This window comes from Lissotriton helveticus, chromosome 3_2 (assembly GCF_964261635.1).
Source record: "Lissotriton helveticus chromosome 3_2, aLisHel1.1, whole genome shotgun sequence".
Taxonomy (NCBI): Eukaryota; Metazoa; Chordata; class Amphibia; order Caudata; family Salamandridae; genus Lissotriton; species Lissotriton helveticus.
In genome coordinates, this window is record NC_136062.1 from 212,865,621 (window position 1) to 212,886,549 (window position 20,929).

A 20,929-nucleotide genomic window follows, 5' to 3' on the forward strand; every position below is an offset into this window, starting at 1 on the left:
TGTTTCCGGTCCAGGGAGTACCTGGCTTGGCAGTTCGGTCTGGACTGTTCCCTTGAGGCACAGGGTCAAGACTGATTTGCATATGGCTGGATCTAAACTGGGGTGGCATGGTGAGCAAAAGAACAATGAATTTAATCCAGATCTCTTGACTGGGGTGAATGTATGATTTATTCAGTATTCCGTCCATCATTTGTTTGTGTAGCACATTTTACCCTAAGTGGGATGGGTATGCCCAGACGTGGGTCCCTTGCTCACTGTGCCACTGGATTCAAGCTAGCCTGGCTGATGAAGGGTAATACCCAGACACTGGTCCCAGGATGCTGCTTTCGGTCCAGGGAGTACCTGGCTTGGCAGTTCAGTCTGGACTGTTCCCTTGAGGCACAGGGTCAAGACTGATTTGCATATGGCTGGATCTAAACTGGGGTGACATGGTGAGCAAAAGAACAATGAATTTAATCCAGATCTCTTGACTGGGGGTGAATGTATGATTTATTCAGTATTCCGTCCATCATTTGTTTGTGTAGCACTTTTTACCCTAAGTGGGATGGGTATGCCCAGACGTGGGTCCCTTGCTCACTGTGCCACTGGATTCAAGCTAGCCTGGCTGATGAAGGGTAATACCCAGAAACCGGTCCCAGGATGCTTGTTTTCAGTCCAGGGAAGACATGCCTAGGCAGTTCAGTCTGGATTGTTCCCTTGAGGCACAGGGTCAATACTGATTTGCATATGGCTGGGTCTAAACTGGGGTGGAATGGTGAGCAACAGAACAATGGATTTAACCCAGATCTCTTGATTGGGGTTGAATGTATGATTTATTGAGCATTCCATCCATCATTTGTTTGCGTAGCATTTTCTCACTCTAGGCAGAAGCCCACCTAATGCTAATCAGTACTGACCCTGTTCCTCATGTCAACAGTCCATCCCCAATCTTGGTAATCTCACCCATCCTCCACCCTGCATCGTGCCACTTTTTATAGTTGGCAACTGAGATCGACACTCCCTGAATCTCATTGCCTAAGCTAAGCCCTTGAATAGGCTCTCCATGTCTGAGTCAGATGTGAAGACATTCCAAGGTTTATGTGGGATAGGAAGCCCCTCTGGACTCTTTCTACCTCACTCAGGCTTGGTGGTTCCAACGTATATCGATCTATAGATTCCGCCTGGCTTGCGGATGTTTGTGGACTCTCCTAGTCTGGAAATAAGCTCTATGCCCATGGCTCCCTGGTTTTTGTGCATTGCCTCCATGTCACTCTCTCGGGCTTAGAGCCTCGCCCGAATGGATACCCCTTATGTACACTGTCTGATTGGCTGCTGCTTGTGTTCTGTCCATGAGTAGCTCATGTGGACTTTGTGCCTGACTCGAGCTTTCGTTCTCTCCCTGGCCAGACCAAATATAAATCCCTTCTGACTGACACTCGCATATGTACTCTTCCAGGCACATTGGTAATTCCACCTCCCGCGTAGCCCCTACAGCTTCCATCCCACTAATGAGACCTTTTCCCCTTTTGAGAAAGCCTTTCAGCAAAAGCACTTTACATTTAAATGAAAGGCGCGCGAGGGCCCACTGAGCACATTGTTGGGAGGCTGGGTGAGAGGGCTGGACTGGGGGAGGGGCTGTGCTACTCTCTAATGGAATTCTGTCTTTTTCTGACATTGCAGCTGTCTGAGGCTGAATGTCACAGAAAATGGCCGTCAGGGACGCGCCTTCTCAAAATGGCATTCCGATGGTGGGGTGGGATTTACATCCCTGGCCCCTGCCTTCTTGAGTAGCAGCCTGTTGCACTCTCTTGTGAATATAATCTCGAAGTACTAATAAAAGAGGGACCCGTGCCTTTGGTTCAAGGTGAAGAATGAGATATCACGTGGAGGTTTCTCTCATAAATTACACTTAATTCTCTCTAAAACTGTTCAAATCACGTTTTGTACCCAGAGTAGGATGCAAGGTGTGCTTCATTTGCGAACTGGGTCTTTCACCATTTTTTGTTTGTGTTGTGTCACTTACGAGAAACACGTAAGAGTACAAAATGTTTGAGTTGCCTTATAATTCCTATTTTCAGAGGGCTCGCAAGTAAACCACTATTATACACATGTTCACAAATTACCGCACGAGGTACTTAATACTGGTGAGAGAAACTATGCATGTGCATGGCCACCAAGACACTGGAAACTTCGATCTACAGGTCGATACGTGGAAACCCTCTTGCTTCATAAAACTTTGCACACCACTACTTTGTGCCCCCCCCTTCCCCCTCGTTATGGACCAGTCACTATTGAGACCCCGTGCTCTCACCTTTCAAGCACTATTATCTGAAGCAAGGGGTCGTCATTGTTACAAGATTGTGATCAGTCCTCTACCTTACATCATTACAATCCAGACTTTGAGGGGTGCTCTATGAGTAGCAGGCAAAGGATGGCTGTAAAGAATGGGGCTGAGTTGGCAGGCTTAATCCCAGTTTGTATTTTCGTAGGATTTAGCAGTGCCAGCTTAGAACAGTGCGACCGGTTTGGTGCTGTTGCACCCAGTGGCGACTGGCATCTAACAGGTGGGGGAGGACAGGGGGGTAGGGGGTGAGGCCGCACAAATATTAATATTAAACTTACCTGAACGGACGTCCTCCACTCTGGACCTCTTCTGAGGAACTGGATGCTGCAGTGTGGGCACAATTCCTGGCACTGCTCTGATGGTATGAGAGCAGAGCTCTGATTGGAGGGAGCGGCCTCATTCAGCACTCCTCAGCATCCTGGAGACGCCTGGTGGTAGAATCAGAATGGGCCAAGGTGATGTCTATCTAAATGTGTAGGATCAATCAGCACGGGAGGACTCTTTGCTGCCTAGCGAAAACAGGCATCCATCCTGTATAATCGCGGCCGTACGGCTACCACCAGGCGCCACTAGATGAATGCCTAACCAGGATTCACTCTGGTTCTTTGTGGGCTGTTACTCCCTTATCCCCGTTCTGTCCTGATGAAGAGCTGCCATGACTAACTAATGGAGCATAGTTTGGGTTGAAACGTCGACGACCTCACATGGTCCAGATTGACCAAGGCTCTGCGGACTAAAGAATAACTAATATGCAGCAAAGTCATTGCGTTTCCCTAATTATCTGGCCTATCTTTCCCCCTCCCCATGTACATATTTTCAACACTCTGTATAGGTTGTGCACCAAAAACACCTGCACTGAGCACAAATGTCACTTGGTCACCTATGACTTGCAAATCTCACCTTGTATTGACAGCCTTGTTTACTAATGTGAAAATAATATATGAATGATTTAAGTTATATAAAACAAAACTGTAGACAGCAATTTGAGTCACGTGTGTTACTATTTGCTATATGTTCCATATGTTTAGACACCAGAGATACGAATGTTTAAAGAATACAGAATAATATATGTGACGCTAAGCGTACTTATGAGAAATAGCCGGTAAACCCAACAGAACCATTGTTTTTTGTTTCTTTAGCAGGACCATTAACAGAATTTAATTTACAGGTCCTGGGCATATGTAGTACCACTTTATTAGAGACTTACATGTAATTTAAATATGCCAATTAGGTGTAAGCCAATGTTACCATGCTGAAAGGACAGAGCACAAATACTTTATCAGTGGTTAGCAATACCAACGCGAGCAGAGTCCTAAGGCCAATAAAAAAAACAAATTAAGGAAACCAATAAAAAAACAAATTAAGGAAATATAGAGGAGTAAGGCAAAGGGTTTGGGGGAAGACCTCCCTAAGGCTGACAGGTCTAACACTTCTTCTCTATAGAAGAGGAGGTTCTTGCCTTAGGAGAGCAAACTGATACAAAAGTAGCTTGCAGAAGAGGGAGATAAAGTAGTTGGCTAAGGTGAGTGGAGAGGCATGGAAGGGGCCCATCGTCCCATTCACACACCAAAAAACCCAGGTAGCTCAGTGGGCACTAAAACTTTCTGGTTCCAGGAGTCTTCCAGGGGGCTGGAAGCCTTTCTTGAAGAGCAGGCTCTTGTTCCACTATCCACGATAGTAGCCAAGCTAGCAGACAAAGGTGAATGTTGAGGACCAGAAGATGTGGATTGCCCTCAATTTCTGATAGTAGATTCAGGAAGGCTGGGAAGAGTTGGGGGAAGTGAATTGTGCAGAGGAGAGTCCCAGGCATAGGAGGACTGAAATAGGGTTCAGCTGAGCTTGACAACAATGAAGGTGGAGCACACTGGGAATCAAGCAGAACGGGGGTCGCAAAGGTGTTGGAATTCCACGTAATTTGCTTTAGCAAAATTTTGCAAAATATTGGAAAAAGTATGTGAAATAACATGTACGTACATAAAATGCAACTTTGTCACTTGGTGCTATATTTTAGTATGAAATCTGCCTCACATCCATTTTTGGTGCAAGGAGGCATTTGTGCTACACAATTGCACGAAAAACACAAGTGCAGCACACAGCCACTCGAGTTTTGGTTGTTTGTATTGTTCCTGAGCTGGTGTTGTGATATAACTTATGGAGTTTTGAGTAACAAGCCTAAGCCGAAATTTCTTAAAGTGCACAAATCATGCTGGTGTAATTCAAATTTCAGTTGGCTTAGTGGAAAGGCATAGGAGAGAGTTCCAGTCCTGAAGAAAAGCATCCATGGACCAGGGTTTCGGTCTGGGTGCCAGCTCACACATTTTTTGAGCTGCCTGTTGAGCTGGGAGGTGAACTAATCTGACTCCAAGGTGCCCCAGGGAGAAGAGATTAATGAGAAGATTTATTGATCCAGCATCAAGTCACTGACGTTACAGAGGTGACGAAGCACCTGCCTACTACAGGTTCCTTTGTAGACAAAAGTTCCAACGGTCCAGGGGGAGAGACCATAGTTTTGGATCTGTTCCCGTTGGCAAAGGACTCAGGGGCAGATTTATGAAGGCCTTGCGCCGCCGGTGCGTCACTTTTTCCCATGTTAAAAATGATGTGCCGGTGGCGCAAGGCCTTCATAAATCTGCCCCTCAGTAGTTTTTTTGGGAAGGAGGAATCCTTTAATGGCAGCTCCAGAGGGTTGATCTGGAGAGAGGACTCTTACTGGGACCAGGGGCCATGAGTAGAGCGGTCCTGAAAGTTAGACCCCCAACCAGAATTACTTGTGGCGCATTCAATAATGAGATTCAGATTTGGGCCAAAGACACCCTTACCATTCTAGGCCTTCATGTATGTCAGCCACCACAGTGGCAAACTTTCTGTAGGTAAGAGGCTGAGTAGGGTAAGTGTAGGAAAGAGCCCCCTTTTTACATGATCACCCCAACTTTTTGTCTGGTTAATTATGTGATTTTGACTGAAAGTCCACTGGGTTCCGGCTGACCAGGTCCCCAGAGTCCCTTTTTGACATGATCGCCCCACTTTGTGTCGGGTAAATTATGTGATTCTGACTGAAAGTCCAATGTGTTCCTGCTAACCAGGTCCCCAGTGCCAGAGCTTGTTCCCGAAAACTGTACAAGTTATAAGTCACTAGTAAATGGTACCCTGGTACTTAGGGCCTGAAGTACTAAAGAGGGCTCCAGCATGAATTGTGCCACCCTAAGGGACCCATCACCAAGGCGGGCCTCCTTGACTGCTCCTGGTAAAAGAAACCCAAAGCCTAAAGACACCTCTGCATTCGTTGCACCTGGGCCGTCGAGAAGAGGACGCCAGGTCCCCCTATGTCTTTGACAGTGCAAGCCTTGAACCCCCCTGTTGGTTCACCCTGACTGGCTTCCTAGTTAGAGCCTGCAGCCTCTTTTTCCAGTGACCAATCCCCATTGAAAAGCATTGGGCTCCCGATGCAGATTTGTACCCTGCACCCAGCCGTCCTCGTGCTGCTGGTGGTGTTCTGTTGGCGCTGCCTTGGACCCTGCCCACCACTCACCCTAACTCCTGGAGATCGGTCCTATAAGTTGATGTGTACTGTAACTGTTTGCAGAACCTGTGCTGCCTTCCATAGGATAACATTGCAGGGCTCATAAAAAGTGAAAAGAACTTATATTTAAAAACGTACTTACCTGAACTATTTTTCTCTGATGCCTAAACATATATCAGGATACTTGCTATTTTTATAAATTGGTGTGGCTCTCCTTTTTGAGACGTGTTGTCATTTATTAATCATTGTGTGTATTTGCAAATGTCTTGCACTCCTCTATGTTAAGCCTAAGGCTGCTCGACCACACTACCCTCTAATGGTGCACTTTGGGATTGCATAACAAGCCCCTGTCCACTCATAAGGGAACCCCTGGACTCTTTAGACGGTGTTTCAACTTATTGATATCCATACTACTATTATAAAGAGAGAGCTGAAACCTTTGAGGCGGGGAAACTCAAGAAGTACAGCACCAATCACAACACCCAATACAGCATTGGAAAGGGGAGTTGCAGCAGATGGACATAGGCTATACAGGTGGCCACCATATACATTAGAAATGTCAAAGAACCTTAGGGGTAAAGTAGTCCCTTGTGGGCGTGGGTGTTGGCGTGGGCGTGTCCGGGGCGTGTTCGTGGGCGTGTCAAACTACACACAATTTATTTTGTGGCCGTAACCGTTGTCAGAGGGGCGTGGGCGTGTCAAACTACACACTCAGAGGGCCGTGGGTGTGTCGGGGGCGTGGTCGTAGCGGTGTCAAAGTACACACATTATACTTTGTGAGAGGGGCGTACCACAACAGCGTTCTCAGAGGGGCGTGCCACAAATGTTATAACAAAGAAATGGCCGCGTCATTCAGTAGCGAGCCTTTCCATTCACGAGTTATAATCACTTCTCACACGTCCGAATAGAAGACACAAGGTGCGCCGCATTCACGCACATTGCCATTCAGGCAGCGTTAATAACATATATTTGTGGGCATAAGCGTTACCGATCTCAACCGGGGATAAATGCAGGCGTCTCAAAATGCACACGCCCACACGTCTCAGAATGCACACGCCCACACACAACAACGCTGAAAAGCACGCACACCTCACGAAGTGCACGAACGCTAATCTCACTGTGATGAGATTAGCGTTCGTGCACGTCGTGAGGTGTGTGTGCCCTTCAGCGTTGTTGTATGTGGTCGTGTGCATTCTAAGAAGCCTGCTGCATTGGAAAGCGGTGGGGTAGCGTTCTGTAAATTTTGTCGTCCTTCAGGTAAATCTTTTTTATACCCGGACAACGTCGGGACGGGCAGCTAGTATCATATAAAGAGCCAGCTTCCTTCAGTATGCAAGCAAAGTTAGAGGTATTTTCTCCTCTGCAAGGCTTTGTAAAGTAGAATACAGGAATATTTTTGAAAGGAAGGAGTGAGGAGACCCACTGAACAGATCACCTGTATGAGAGACAACAGCGACGACACCGCAAATCTCGTCTATCAGGGGTATTTTCTCTTGAGAGGGAGGGGAGGACAGTGGAGTAGAAAGGCAGTTCCAAGGAAGTCGATAAGGAAATCTTGGAAGGTTTGAAGGACCCAAGGATCTGCCGTAGTATTTTTCCAACTAGAAAAAAAACAAAGCAACCCCCTTATGGGAGAGAGGGAAGGGGAGGAAGAGGAAAAGATGGGAGGCAGCAGGCTTCTCTGAAGGGAGTGGATGGTGCTTTAGAAGTCTTTAGAAGACTGGAAGAAGCATTTTCTACTGTGCCAAATACCCTCTTATAGTAGCAGGTATACCTCTGAAGAAGCAGACATTCTATGTTCCAAGATAGTTCACAGATTCAGATAAAAACATTACACTTCTCAAGATATACCTCTTTCCTGAAAAATAGATAGACCTTTGTCTAGTATACAATAGTGCTCATTTATATTATGTACAAAAGGGGGTGGTGCTGGATGGAGCATCTGAACCAATCAAACACTCACACCCAGTCAAAAGATCTGGGTTTGACCCATCACCGTTCTTTAGCTCACTCTGCCACCCCAGTTCAGACATGGCTATATGCAAATCAGTCTGACCCTGTGCCTCATGGGAACAGTCCAGCCCGAACTGCCAAGCCATGCCTTCCCTGGACCGGAAATAAGCTTCCGAGGACCGGTTTCTGGCATCACAGCCGTCTTCAGCCCGGCTTGCTTGAATCCAGTGGCAAACGGGCCTCGGAAGCTAATTGTCATTCATTTCTGTACATTGTATACATTTCAGATTTGACAATTTGTGGAAGGAATACAATTACCGGGTATCAGGTACAAAAGTGCAATGGAATAGCACAGTTTGGGAATGTAGTAGAATTGTTGAGTTTTAAAGCATGTAGCACAGTTGAACTTGGCATAATCAAATTTAAACAATATACTAGAGGGTAACATATTAGAAAAACAACAGTAGGCTAGATCATCAAGTGATAACTATTTGCAACAGCAGATCGGAGCGCAATAGCCTATGTATCAGCAATCACACATCTGAAAATATTTACTGGGGAGGCGTGGCCAAGTTTGGTAGATGGGTAGGTTTTGGATCCTCTCCTACTGCCCTGACTTGTTTGTTTAAGTATCCATGATGGCCACCGCCATCTCCATGCCAAATGAGGAATCTCTTTTGGAAGACTCCAAGAATGGAAGAAATAACATTCTGGAGCCCAGAGAGAGCACCCAAGTAACAGAGAGCAGTGTCCACATTGCAAAAGCTGAAAAACAATATGGTAACTGCATATGAAGTACTCACACCTGGCTAATGAAGGAGGCAGCCACTCAACATCCCAGGCAGCTGTGGCATGGTACAGCTTTGACATTCACACACCACTGGTGGTGGACAGCTCGCACGCTGGGCATCCAGGGAGTGAGTGTGACGAGGCAGGCAGCAGTGAAGACCGACTAGGCAAAGCCACTAGGAGGCTCTTTCTACTGCAAGCCTGGAGACTCCCAGCGGTTGGTAGAAGAGGATGCCAGCTGGTGAGAGAGGCACAGCAATCCTCAATGGAAACGGCATACACGTGAGGTTACCCATTTAATACTGACATAGAGGGAATATGGTTTCTCAGGGAGGCCACTCTTAAAGGAAAGATTAGGTGTGCCCAATCAAGGTTCCGAGGCTACAAAACTGCCCCAGGAGGGCTAGCGGCATAGCAATAGCTTTCATGGGGACCAAAACATTTTGAATCAGTGGGCATGGGCACAATTGACACATCCTGGGGAGATATCATCCTTTGAGGGTAGTAAGTTTTAACGGGGTTAGCCCCAAAACTATCCGACCTGGGTCATATCATGGGTACAAATGTGAAGTGGTCGGTGTAGTGTTCAATTATAGACACAATTCAGCGGTAGACCATTCAATAATTCAAGAAACACCAGTTAATTCTGTGATGAACCTGAATTTAATTCATTCAGTCATCTGTGTCAGTACATACTTCTTTGGTTCAAGACAATTTCAGCATTTTTAAGAGTACATGATAGCATTATATACAATATATTACAGTGCTCATAGGTACAAGAAAGGGAAAAGGAATTTGAGTAGGATGGAGGTGATTGGGTCAGTGAGGGATAGAATAAAGGCGTTGTGATAAAGGCACAATTCATTGATATATAGTGGAACCTTTACAGCCTATTTTCGGTCAAACGTTCCCATACTAGTACATTACACATAGGACAATGATTGATTATTTCACAATCCTATAGTGTATGTTTAATAGGTAAAAGGTTGTCGACGTTTCGACCCCTAATTACAAAGGGTTAATTGATCCTCATTCTGGGGTCTTCCTCAGGACAGGTGTTGATGTATGAGCACCTGAAAACATAGATGTGTCAGTACCTGTGTGGGAGTTACATGATCTACCATTAATACTGAAGGGAAATCGGGGGTTACCTACTTAGATTTATCGGCTCAAGGAGTCCGATCTTGATTGTCTATGGTTTAGACAAAATGTTTTTTGAAACACAGGCAAGCTATTGAGATACCTGTGCACGAGCCGGTTTCAATGACCGAACTCACGCCCCTGCCAAGAACATTTGGGACCCCTATACGGAGGTTATTTATAACCCAGCTGAGACGCATGCATCAGTTGACAGCTTCCACCCTGACGGCTAGAGCAACCCAAGATGTTGCTTCTCGCAATGACTAAGATACCTTAGGATCGCGCCGCTTCTTTTTTAATTTGCGACTACGTGGGTTTGTCCACACTTGAAAACCTATTGAATCCCATCACTAACTCCCTGTAGTATAAATGCCCTTTTTGCTTGTGCGCACCTCACACTTTGTATAAACATGATTTCCCTTAGTTGCTGATAGCGACTGTTCAGCGGTACAGGACCGAATAACGATCGGATTGATAACGATCATTTGTCCAAAAACTCAGCAATACACGACGGAACACGATTGGATTCGGAAGGATTCCTGTTCTTCCAAGTGAGCTTTTATTCTATTTCTAAAAACAGTTGATCACACAACAACCCCCTCCCATTGCTCACTAATGTGGCGATTATTATCCACAGATACGGCTCTACGCTGCGGCCGTCAATCAAGAGCGGACTCCTTGAGCCGATAAATCTAAGTAGGTAACCCCCGATTTCCCTTTAGTATTAATGGTAGATCAACAACTCCCACACAGGTACTGACTCAGATCTATGTTTTCAGGAGCTCATACATCAACAGCAAGTGAATTCTCTGACAGACGCCAGGAGGAATTCTTCAAGTGTCAGAGACACAGGAGGAAGGAACATACCAAAAAGTAGGCCTGCAAATGCCGCATTCGCTACACTGAGAAAACAGATGTCTTCCAGAGGGGAAACAAAATAAGGCTGTAAGCTGAAAGCAACAGTTAGACAGAGAACTGAAAAATTGTCATAGGTCAGCTTAAACTCATAATCTATGGTCCAGAAAGCAAAGAAGCCTCGGCCCCCAGAGCATCAGAGGATGTTGGCGAATGAAACCAGTGCAGATGAGGGGAACTTTGAGGGTCTTAAGGTATGACGATATAATGCGGGGAGGGGGCGACAGAAAGAAAAGGGAATGCAGACATGTAGAGGTACGTTTGCTGTTATGATGACACCAAAACCACATTTAAGTTAATATGATTGGATTTATTGTTCCTGAGCGCCGGGAGCTCGACCGATCACTCCGAGTGCGAGCGGCGTCTACAAAATGGCCGCGGGCACATTCCCAGCATGCCTCGGGTCAGAAAGACTAGAGCGCCTCACCACATATCTCCCCCTTTGCAAGGATGGGAAAGGACAGGTAGGGAGGAGGGAACAAAGATATATATATATATATAAATTACCTACTGGCGATAGCCAGTAGGTATATATAGTTAGGATTTTTTTCCTATGGGATTTTTGAAAATTCTATGTCGAATAACTTTGGCGTTTGAGGACAGAATTGGCTGAAATTTTCAGGAAAATGGAACATTTTGTTTCTGAGCAGCCCCTGAAAATTTGGGGGGGTTTCATCAAGGGGGGGTCGAGAAAAAAGGGGGGTCCCAAAACGTGTTTTTCCCATGCAATTTTCCATAGGGCGGTTGGCCTCACTTTTAGCCTGAACGGCTGAATGGATTTACACCAAACTTGGCAAAATTGTAGGGACTGGTAGCCCAATGTGCCTTTGCTATGTCTCAAGATATAGGCTCCAGTGGTTTTTACGAAAATTAACTTTGAAAAATATATATTGGGCTACATTGGGCTATATATATATGTTGGAGCCCAAATGTAGCCCAATGTAGCCCAATGTAGTCCAAAGATGGCCACCAGAGACAAAAAAAACAAATGTAGCCCAAATATCAGCCAGATATAGCCCAACTATAGCCCAATGACAGAATGTCCCAGAGTGTTCTAAAGAACAACTAGAGTGCTAACAGTCCTACTTATTACAAAGGTATGGCACACCTGAAGCCATCTTGATTGGAATAAAGTGGTAACTCTTAAAACATTTAATTTAAAAAGGAACAAAATGAGGGGGTTCATTTTGCCATAGAAAGTATGATTAGCGAATATATGACGAAATCCCGCATACCATCAGTCCGCAAAAAAAATCCCGCATGTACTATTAGGCCGCAAATTAAAATAACGAAAACTTTTAGAACTAATATGCCTTTAGCATACACTAAACAACTAAACTACCCTAAACCCTAAAACACTACCCCCAGCATGACCCTACACTACACAAACAGTACAACACTACCCTAAACCCTAAAACACTACCCCCAGCATGACCCTACACTACACAAACACTACAACACTACCCTAAACCCTAAAACACTACCCCCAGCATGACCCTACACTACGCAAACACTACAACACAACCCTAAACCCTAAAACACTACCCCCCGCATGACCCTACACTACGCAAACACTACAACACTACCCTAAACCCTAAAACACTACCCCCAGCATGACCCTACACTACGCAAACACTACAACACTACCCAAAACCCTAAAACACTACACCCCAGCATGACCCTACACTACGCAAACACTACAACACTACCCTAAACCCTAAAACACTACCCCCAGCATCACCCTACACTACGCAAACACTACAACACTACTCAAAACCCTAAAACACTACACCCCAGCATGACCCTACACTACACAAACACTACAACACTACCCTAAACCCTAAAACACTACCCCCAGCATCACCCTACACTACGCAAACACTACAACACTACTCAAAACCCTAAAACACTACACCCCAGCATGACCCTACACTACGCAAACACTACAACACTACCCTAAACCCTAAAACACTACCCCCAGCATGACCCTACACTACGCAAACACTACAACACTACCCTAAACCCTAAAACACTACCCCCAGCATGACCCTACACTACGCAAACACTACAACACTACCCTAAACCCTAAAACACTACCCCCAGCATGACCCTACACTACGCAAACACTACAACACTACCCTAAACCCTAAACCACTACCCCCAGCATGACCCTACACTACGCAAACACTACAACACTACCCAAAACCCTAAAACACTACCCCCAGCATGACCCTACACTACGCAAACACTACAACACTACCCAAAACCCTAAAACACTACCCCCAGCATGACCCTACACTACGCAAACACTACAACACTACCCAAAACCCTAAAACACTACACCCCAGCATGACCCTACACTACGCAAACACTACAACACTACCCAAAACCCTAAAACACTACACCCCAGCATGACCCTACATTACGCAAACACTACAACACTACCCAAAACCCTAAAACACTACACCCCAGCATGACCCTACACTACGCAAACACTACAACACTACCCAAAACCCTAAAACACTACCCCCAGCATGACCCTACACTTCGCAAACACTACAACACTACCCAAAACCCTAAAACACTACCCCCAGCATGACCCTACACTACGCAAACACTACAACACTACCCTAAACACTAAAATACTACACCCCAGCATGACCCTACACTACGCAAACACTACAACACTACCCAAAACCCTAAAACACTACCCCCAGCATGACCCTACACTACGCAAACACTACAACACTATCCTAAACCCTAAAACACTACGCCCAGCATGACCCTACACTACGCAAACACTACAACACTACCCTAAACCCTAAAACACTAGCCCCAGCATGACCCTACACTACGCAAACACTACAACACAACCCTAAACCCTAAAACACTACCCCCAGCATGACCCTACACTACGCAAACACTACAACACTACCCTAAACCCTAAAACACTACCCCCAGCATGACCCTACACTACGCAAACACTACAACACAACCCTAAACCCTAAAACACTACCCCCAGCATGACCCTACACTAAACAACCACCACAACTCTACACTACACTAACACAACACTACACTACACAACACTACACTACACTACACAATCACTAACCCACGAAAAAATTAACACAAACCCACTTACCTCTCTCGTCATCGTGGTTTTCACAACGCAAATGCATTTACCATACATGCCTTTAAAACGTAATTCTTTGTAAAGGCATGCGCGATAAATGCACATGCGTTTTGAAAAAATGCGGGATAATGGTATGCGAGGTCAATGACCTTGCGGGATAATGGTATGCGGACTGAAAGTCTGCGGGATAAAAAATGCGGGAAAATGGCTGCAAACCATGATTAGCAGCAGACTTCCCTGGTGAGCACTAGCTTTACTACAGTGATCTAATGAGCAACTAGAGTGCTAACATTCAGAATTTATGGCAAATGTGTGACACATCTGAATGCCTTCTTGATAGAACCAAAGTAAACAAGCATTGAAAATGCAATAGATCTCGCCCTCGTTTAAGTTAAAGCCATTCTGTTTGTAATGAGGTGGCTTTTTAGCTTTGCTTTTATTAGTGTTTTTAAAACTTTCATGTAAATAACATGCATATGTATGCATATATGTATATGTATGCATGCATTTATATTTATATAGATATGCAGATTATATATGTTTATATATGTATATTACCTACTGGCGATAGCCAGTGGGTATATATAGTTAGGATTTTTTCTCTATGGGATTTCTGAAAATTCTATGTCTAATAACTTTGGCGTTTGTGGACGGAATTGGCTGAAATTTTCAGGAAAATAGCACATTTTGTTTCTGAGCAGCCCCTGAAGATTTGGGGGGGTTTCGTCAAGGGGGGGCCGAGAAAAAAGGGGGGTCCCAAAACGCGTTTTTCCCATTCATTTTTCCATAGGGCGGTTGGACTCACTTTTAGCTCGAACGGCTGAATAGATTTACATGAAACTTGGCAAAATTGTAGATATGGTTTGCCCGACGTGCCTTTGCTATGTCTCAATATATGTGCTCCAGTGGATTTTGAGAAATTAACGTTTAAAAAAATATATATATCTGTGACAGCGCTCCGGTTAGCGCCCCGGTTCGCGTACCTGACGCGTAACGGAACTTCGCGAAGCGAAGCTGATTGGCTCTCCGGTGTCTGTCAACATTCTAAACAGTCCGGAGCGGCCGCCATCTTGTCTCTCGGTACGATCGAGAGACAAGATGTGGTGAAAAACAAAGGGGGAAATGAAGGAAAGGGGGCAAGGTAAACCCCTCCTGACCCCCTAGGATTGATGAGGGGGATATTATTTTTTGCGATTTTACGCCGTAGAGGCGCGTCCCGGTACGCGAACCGGGCAGCTCACCGGGCAGCTAACCGGGCAGCTAACCGGCAGCGTAGGTTCGAGAGACAAGATGTGGTGAAAAAAGAAGAGGAAATGAAGGAAAGGGGGCAAGGTAAACCCCTCCTGACCCCCTAGGATTGATGAGGGGGATATTAAAGTCCCCCGCGATTTTTCGCGGTAGAGGCGCTTCCCGGTACGCGAACCGGGCAGCTAATCGGCAGCGTAACGGGAGTCCGCCATCTTGTGTTTTTGGAGCGTCCGGTTCGCGTACCGGGTAGCGTCCCGGTAAGCGTAACAAGGGGAAAACCAAGAGAAACAGTAAAAAAAAAATTAAGGGAATAGATTTCCAGCAAACTTGGCAAAATTGTAGGGACTGTTTGTTTGATGTGCCTTTGCAAGGCCTCAAGATATGTGCACGTGTGGATTTTGTCTAATTAAGGTTAAAAAAAATATATATATCTGTAAGCGTGCTCCGGCACGCTTACGTTACGGGTTTTGTTTGCGCTGCAGAGCCGATACGTCACGGTTATGCGACGCGTCATGAGGCGTCTCACGTGGCTACGTTATACGTCACGTAATAAAGAATATATTTTACAGCTATAGATATTAGCTTTTAAAAAACCAATGAAATTTGAGATGTCATCAGTGATGTCATCAGTGATGTCACTGACCATGTCATGAATGATGTAATATGTGACATCATCAGCAGTGGATTGCGGGTGCGCGATATATATAGTTAGTACAACTAACTATATATGGAATTTCAATGGTTTTGTGTGAGTAAAATAAGGTTTTTTAAATGCTAATTCCTAACTATATATGGTCTATAACCTATGGTTTTTTCAGTGAATTTTCAAGGTTTTGTAAATGCTAATTCCTAACTATATATGGTCTATAACCTATGGTTTTTTCAGTGAATTTCATTGGTTTTTTAAAAGCTAATATCTGTAGCTGTAAAATGTATTCTTCTTTAAATCCAAACATATATTTTATATGTTTATTAATAAAAAAATTTTAATACTTTTTTTTTGTAAGCTCCCGGGGCGCGGACAGGTGAACGCACGGGTAAGCGCAATCTTGCGGCGCGCCCCGGGGCGCGTACTAATACGCGGTCCGGAAGCGCTATTGCCGCGAACGAAAACAACATCGTGACGTATCGCGTAGCCGCCACGCCTTGCGTCATAAGACACGTATCGCGTAGCCGCGAGATGCGTCTTATGACGCACCGCGTAAGCGCACCCGGAAGCGCATACGATCGCGCAACGTAAGCGCCCCGATGCGCTTACGATACACGCCCGGGGCGCGCCCCGGGGCGCGTAGCGTAAGCGCGTCAAACCATGTGACTTTAAAATAACACTTTTCATTGGTTCAGAACTTTTTTTTTTTCAAATTGTGTGAAACCCACCCATTTCTCTCACTATTGCTTTGTACTTGGAGAGAGCAAGAGCTGTTCTGTCTACTCTATCTCCTACTTTTCTGATCTCCAGCAATGGCTGCAAGAGAGTCATCTAGCAGTGATTCAGATGGATTTTTAGATGAGGTTCCTCCTCAGCAAAAGAAAAAAACCCATTTCATCTGGAAATTTTACGACATCCCTGAAGGACAGAAAAAAGTCAACGCTCCCAAAGTAACCTGCAAAATATGTGGGAGTAGTTTATCCAGAGGCAATCCTCTGAAAAAATATAGTTTTGGGAATGCTAATTTGATCAGGCATGTGAAAAGAAGACACCCTAACAACTTTGCCAGGGAGAGTGTCAGAGAGCTGGCACGGAATGTACCAACAGATGGCGGCAGCACCTCCACTGGTGGAGCAACACCTTCGGGACCACCCCGTGGAAGAATGGTCCCTAACATTCAGCCGGTGTTTGCAGGCATCAAATTTTTGTGCACGGAGTGTGACGAACTGCTCTGCTATGGGGAGCAGAGTGTTGAACTCATTGCCCTAAAGAAACAGCAACACCGCTGCTCTGCCAGTCCCTAAATTTTCAATTTTTTTTGCTCCTGTTGAGCAGTTTTGCAATTCCTGTTTTTGTTTTTCCCTTGACAAAAATCCAAAAAAAAATATAAAATTGTTTTAAAAAGTCTAAAAAAAATATAAAACAACAAAAACAAAAAAAATATATAAAGCAACAAAATCAAAAAAAAAGTTCTTTTCAGAACTACCTCCAATTTATAAAAAGAAGCTTTTTTTTTTTAAAAAAAAGTCTGTCATTTTTAATCTCCATGGTACGCTCCCCCGTAAGCTCCCCGGTGCGCGTACCGGGCGCTCCCCCCCGCGAAAATCGATTTTTTTTTTTTCACCCGCGGGAGCCTTTTATGGCCCACACATCAAAAGTAGGGGGTCAGGGGGGTGTACCCTGCCCCCTTTTGCTCATTTCCCCCCTTTGATTCTTGCCACCTCTTGTGTCTCAATCCCACCGAGACACAAGATGGCGGCCGCTGCGGACTGTTTCGAATGTTTACAGACACCCGAGAACCAATCAGCTTGCCGTGCGCAAGTCGCGTGGCGCGCCTGAAGCGCTCCCCGGTACGCGTACCGGGCGCGGCTCTAGATATATATCTTTTTTTAAACCTAATTTACTCAAAATTCACAGGACCACATATCTTGAGACCTAGCAAAGGCACATCGGGCAAACAATATCTACAATTTTGCCAAGTTTCGTGGAAATCCATTCAGCCGTTCGGGCTAAAAGTGAGGCCAACCGCCCTATGGAAAACTCAATGTTAAAAACACGTTTTGGGACCCCCCTTTTTTCTCGGCCCCCCTTTGACGAAACCCCCCCAAATGTTCGGGGGCTGCTCAGAAACAAAATGTTCCATTTTCCTGAAAATTTCAGCCAATTCCGTCCACAAACGCCAAAGTTATTACACATAGAATTTTCAAAAATCCCATAGAGCAAAAATCCTAACTATATATACCTACTGGCGACCGCCAGTAGGTAATATATATATATATAGATATATATATATATATATCTATATATATATATATGTAACAGTCTTACTTGGCCTTCCATGTCGAAGTCCTCAAATCTCTTCAGCATCCTGACCAGTCTTCCCAGTCTGGTGCATGAGTGTGTCGGGGTAACGTTCCCCCGTTGGTCACTCACTGGGAGTCCCTTTTCTCTAGCCTCGCTTGGCTGCCTCCGCTTTCCTCTTTCGTTGGTACTTGGGCTCAGTGGTATAGACTGGTCAGCTACTCCCACGCCGCCACTCCCCTCCGGGGTGTATTGATCTTCACTCTCTCGGCTGGGCGTAGTTGGGCTCTGTGCTGCTTTCTCAGGTGTCTGCATCATTTCTGGCGGATTTCCTTCTTCTGGTGCAACCTGTCTCCTTCCTTCCTCGTCTTCCCACTTCATGATTCTGTTGCATCTTGCCATCCTATCTTGTGATCATATTTTCCCATCACTCAGTAGGGCTGACTGAGCATATGGCTCCACTACTTGTAATGGTGGGCTAAACTTGCTGTCACCTTTCCTCTTTAGCTCTGCTTGGTTCACTCTCACCCACTCGCCTTTCTCTAGGTTTACTTCCTTGACATTGTGTCTTTTGTTGTAATACTCAGAGTATATTTCTTGTGCCTTGTCCAAGTTGCGATGCACCACAGCCGGGGACCGCTTGCTTTGGATGATGAGTTGTTTCCATGCTAGATTGTCTTTCGTGAAGGGGTCATGTCCACGTAAAACTTTGAATGGACTGTACCCAGTGTTTGCTGGGGTGATACGATAGGCCCATATCATCCTTTTTAGTTCTTTCTCCCAGTCTTGTCCGGTGCTTATCGCTGTCTGTACTAAATCCATAATTAACCGATTGAACCTCTCCGCTAGTCCATTTTCAGCCGGGTGGTACACTGGGATGTGTTTGACTTCGATCCCATTTCTGTCCATGAATGCGTTCCATTTTGCTGAGGTGAACTGCGGCCCATTGTCGCAGGTAACTATTTTCGGAATCCCTTCTCTTAAAAATGTGGAGGTGAGGAAGGTTAGCACCGCTTCTGAATCTGCCACTTCACATACTTCTAACTCCGGCCATATGGAGTACTTATCCACTAGTACTATTGCGTATTTGGGTACTCCATTGGTATCCAGAATGGGACACAGGATGTCCACTGTAAGTACTTCCCGTGGACTGGAAGGACAAGCAAATGTTCCCAATGGTGGGCGTAGTACTACTTGTGTTTTATCTGCCTTGTTGCATTGGTCACACATCCTGACATGCCTTTCCACTTGACTGTCCATTGCCGGCCACCAATACGCTTGTTTTGTCCTTGCTTTGGTTTTCATTATTCCTAAGTGCCCTTCATGTAGAATGGTAAGAAGAGGACTCATTAAAGTCTGGGTTGGGACCACCTTGTCCCCTCTCAGTAGGAACACAGGGTTATCTCCTATGGATAATTCTTCCCGGACTTCCCAGAACTTCCTCAAATTGCTGTCCAGAAGTTTCTTGTCCGGCCAGCCCTGCATCACATACTTTTTTACAACCTTCAGTGTTTCATCGCTTGCGTATGCCCCCTCCCATTCTTGTGCACTTATCACTCCTTTGTAGTCTTGTCTGAGTGCGACCATGTAATCTTCCCACTCCGAGGGCTCTTAACTCGATGCCGGTTCTCTTGCTGCCGCCCTGCTTAAGAAATCAGCCACCTTGTTCTTGGAGCCAGGGAGGTACTCCACCTGCTATAGTAGCCTGAGGGTCATCTTCGCTATGCGGGGTGTCGCATGTGCATGTCCGCAAGAGGTTAGGACTCTCACCAATGGTTTGTGATCTGTGCGGAGCAAGAACTTCGAGCTCCACAAAAACTGTCTGAACTGCTCCATAGCCCAGACTGCTGCTAACATTTCCTTTTCGATCACGCTGAATTTTTCTTTGTTGGATGCCAGTGACCTTGAAGCAAAACTGATTGTGGTGATTTATCCTCCCTGAGACCTTTGCGCAAGCACTGCACCAAGTCCCTTGTAGCTAGCGTCCGTGGTTAGTATGAATTGGGCCGCTTGATCGAACCCATTGAGGGGTATAGCGGCACAGATGTCCTGTTTTAACAGATCAAATTCTGTTTGCTTATCTTCTGTCCAGTTGAAGATTGTCTTTTCCTTCAGGAGTTGTCGCAAGTGGTGTGTTTTAGAGGCGAAGTGGGGAACGAATTTGCTGTAAAACTCGGCCATTCCTAGAAAGGAATGGACAACTTCTTTCTGTTTGAGTGTCGGAGCTTCTTTGATGGCTGCTACATTGGCTCTTTTCGGTTCTATCCCTCTTTTGCTAATCTCGTGACCCAGGTACGTCACTGATCCTACCCCGCATTTGCATTTCTTCCACTCTGCAGTGAGTCCATGTTGTGCTAGTGAGGAAAAGTCAGCACGTCCAGCTCCTCTCCTCCGGTGATTGTATCTTTGAATGGGTACAAAACAAGTTTTAGAAAAACTGGCAGGAGAAGACATTTATACATCTCAATTCCGTCCCCAATCCTATGTGGGTGGGTGATAAGTTCATCGGTCACAGTCAGAAGTCATCACTTATGGAGTATGTAGGAGGGCATTACCATTGAATTCATAAACCTGTTTGGCGTTCATTCGTGACGTATGTGGAGAGAAATTGGACCTTTATACACAGTGTATTATATCAAACTCAAAATCGAGTCCTTATGTAGAGACTCGCCCTTTTTCTTTTTAACCCAAGTATCGACAATCTTACATTTCCCTTCGGGGTCGGCTAACTCTTGCAAGCAGGAGCGTTATCGTCAGGAAGAAGGAGGAGGGGGGGGGCAGATGTTAAACATGCCTTTCTTGGGGAATGACCGTTAATCAAGGTCATCAATTACGCTTTGAGGGTAGCTGACATGAAGCTGGGGTTAATCGGGGGAAGCGGGGACGCTTTGGACAGGGAGCTGGGGTCAATCGGGGGAATCGGGGGGGCACTTTGGACATCCGCACTTAAGTGCA

At 45.5% G+C, this 20,929-nt stretch overlaps 1 protein-coding gene across 1 annotated transcript in view; it reads left to right on the forward strand.

Moving 5' to 3' along the window:
- Window positions 1-20,929, forward strand: part of CCDC33 (coiled-coil domain containing 33) — a 1,331,950-nt gene that overhangs the window by 484,369 nt on the left and 826,652 nt on the right. The window lies entirely within an intron of this gene.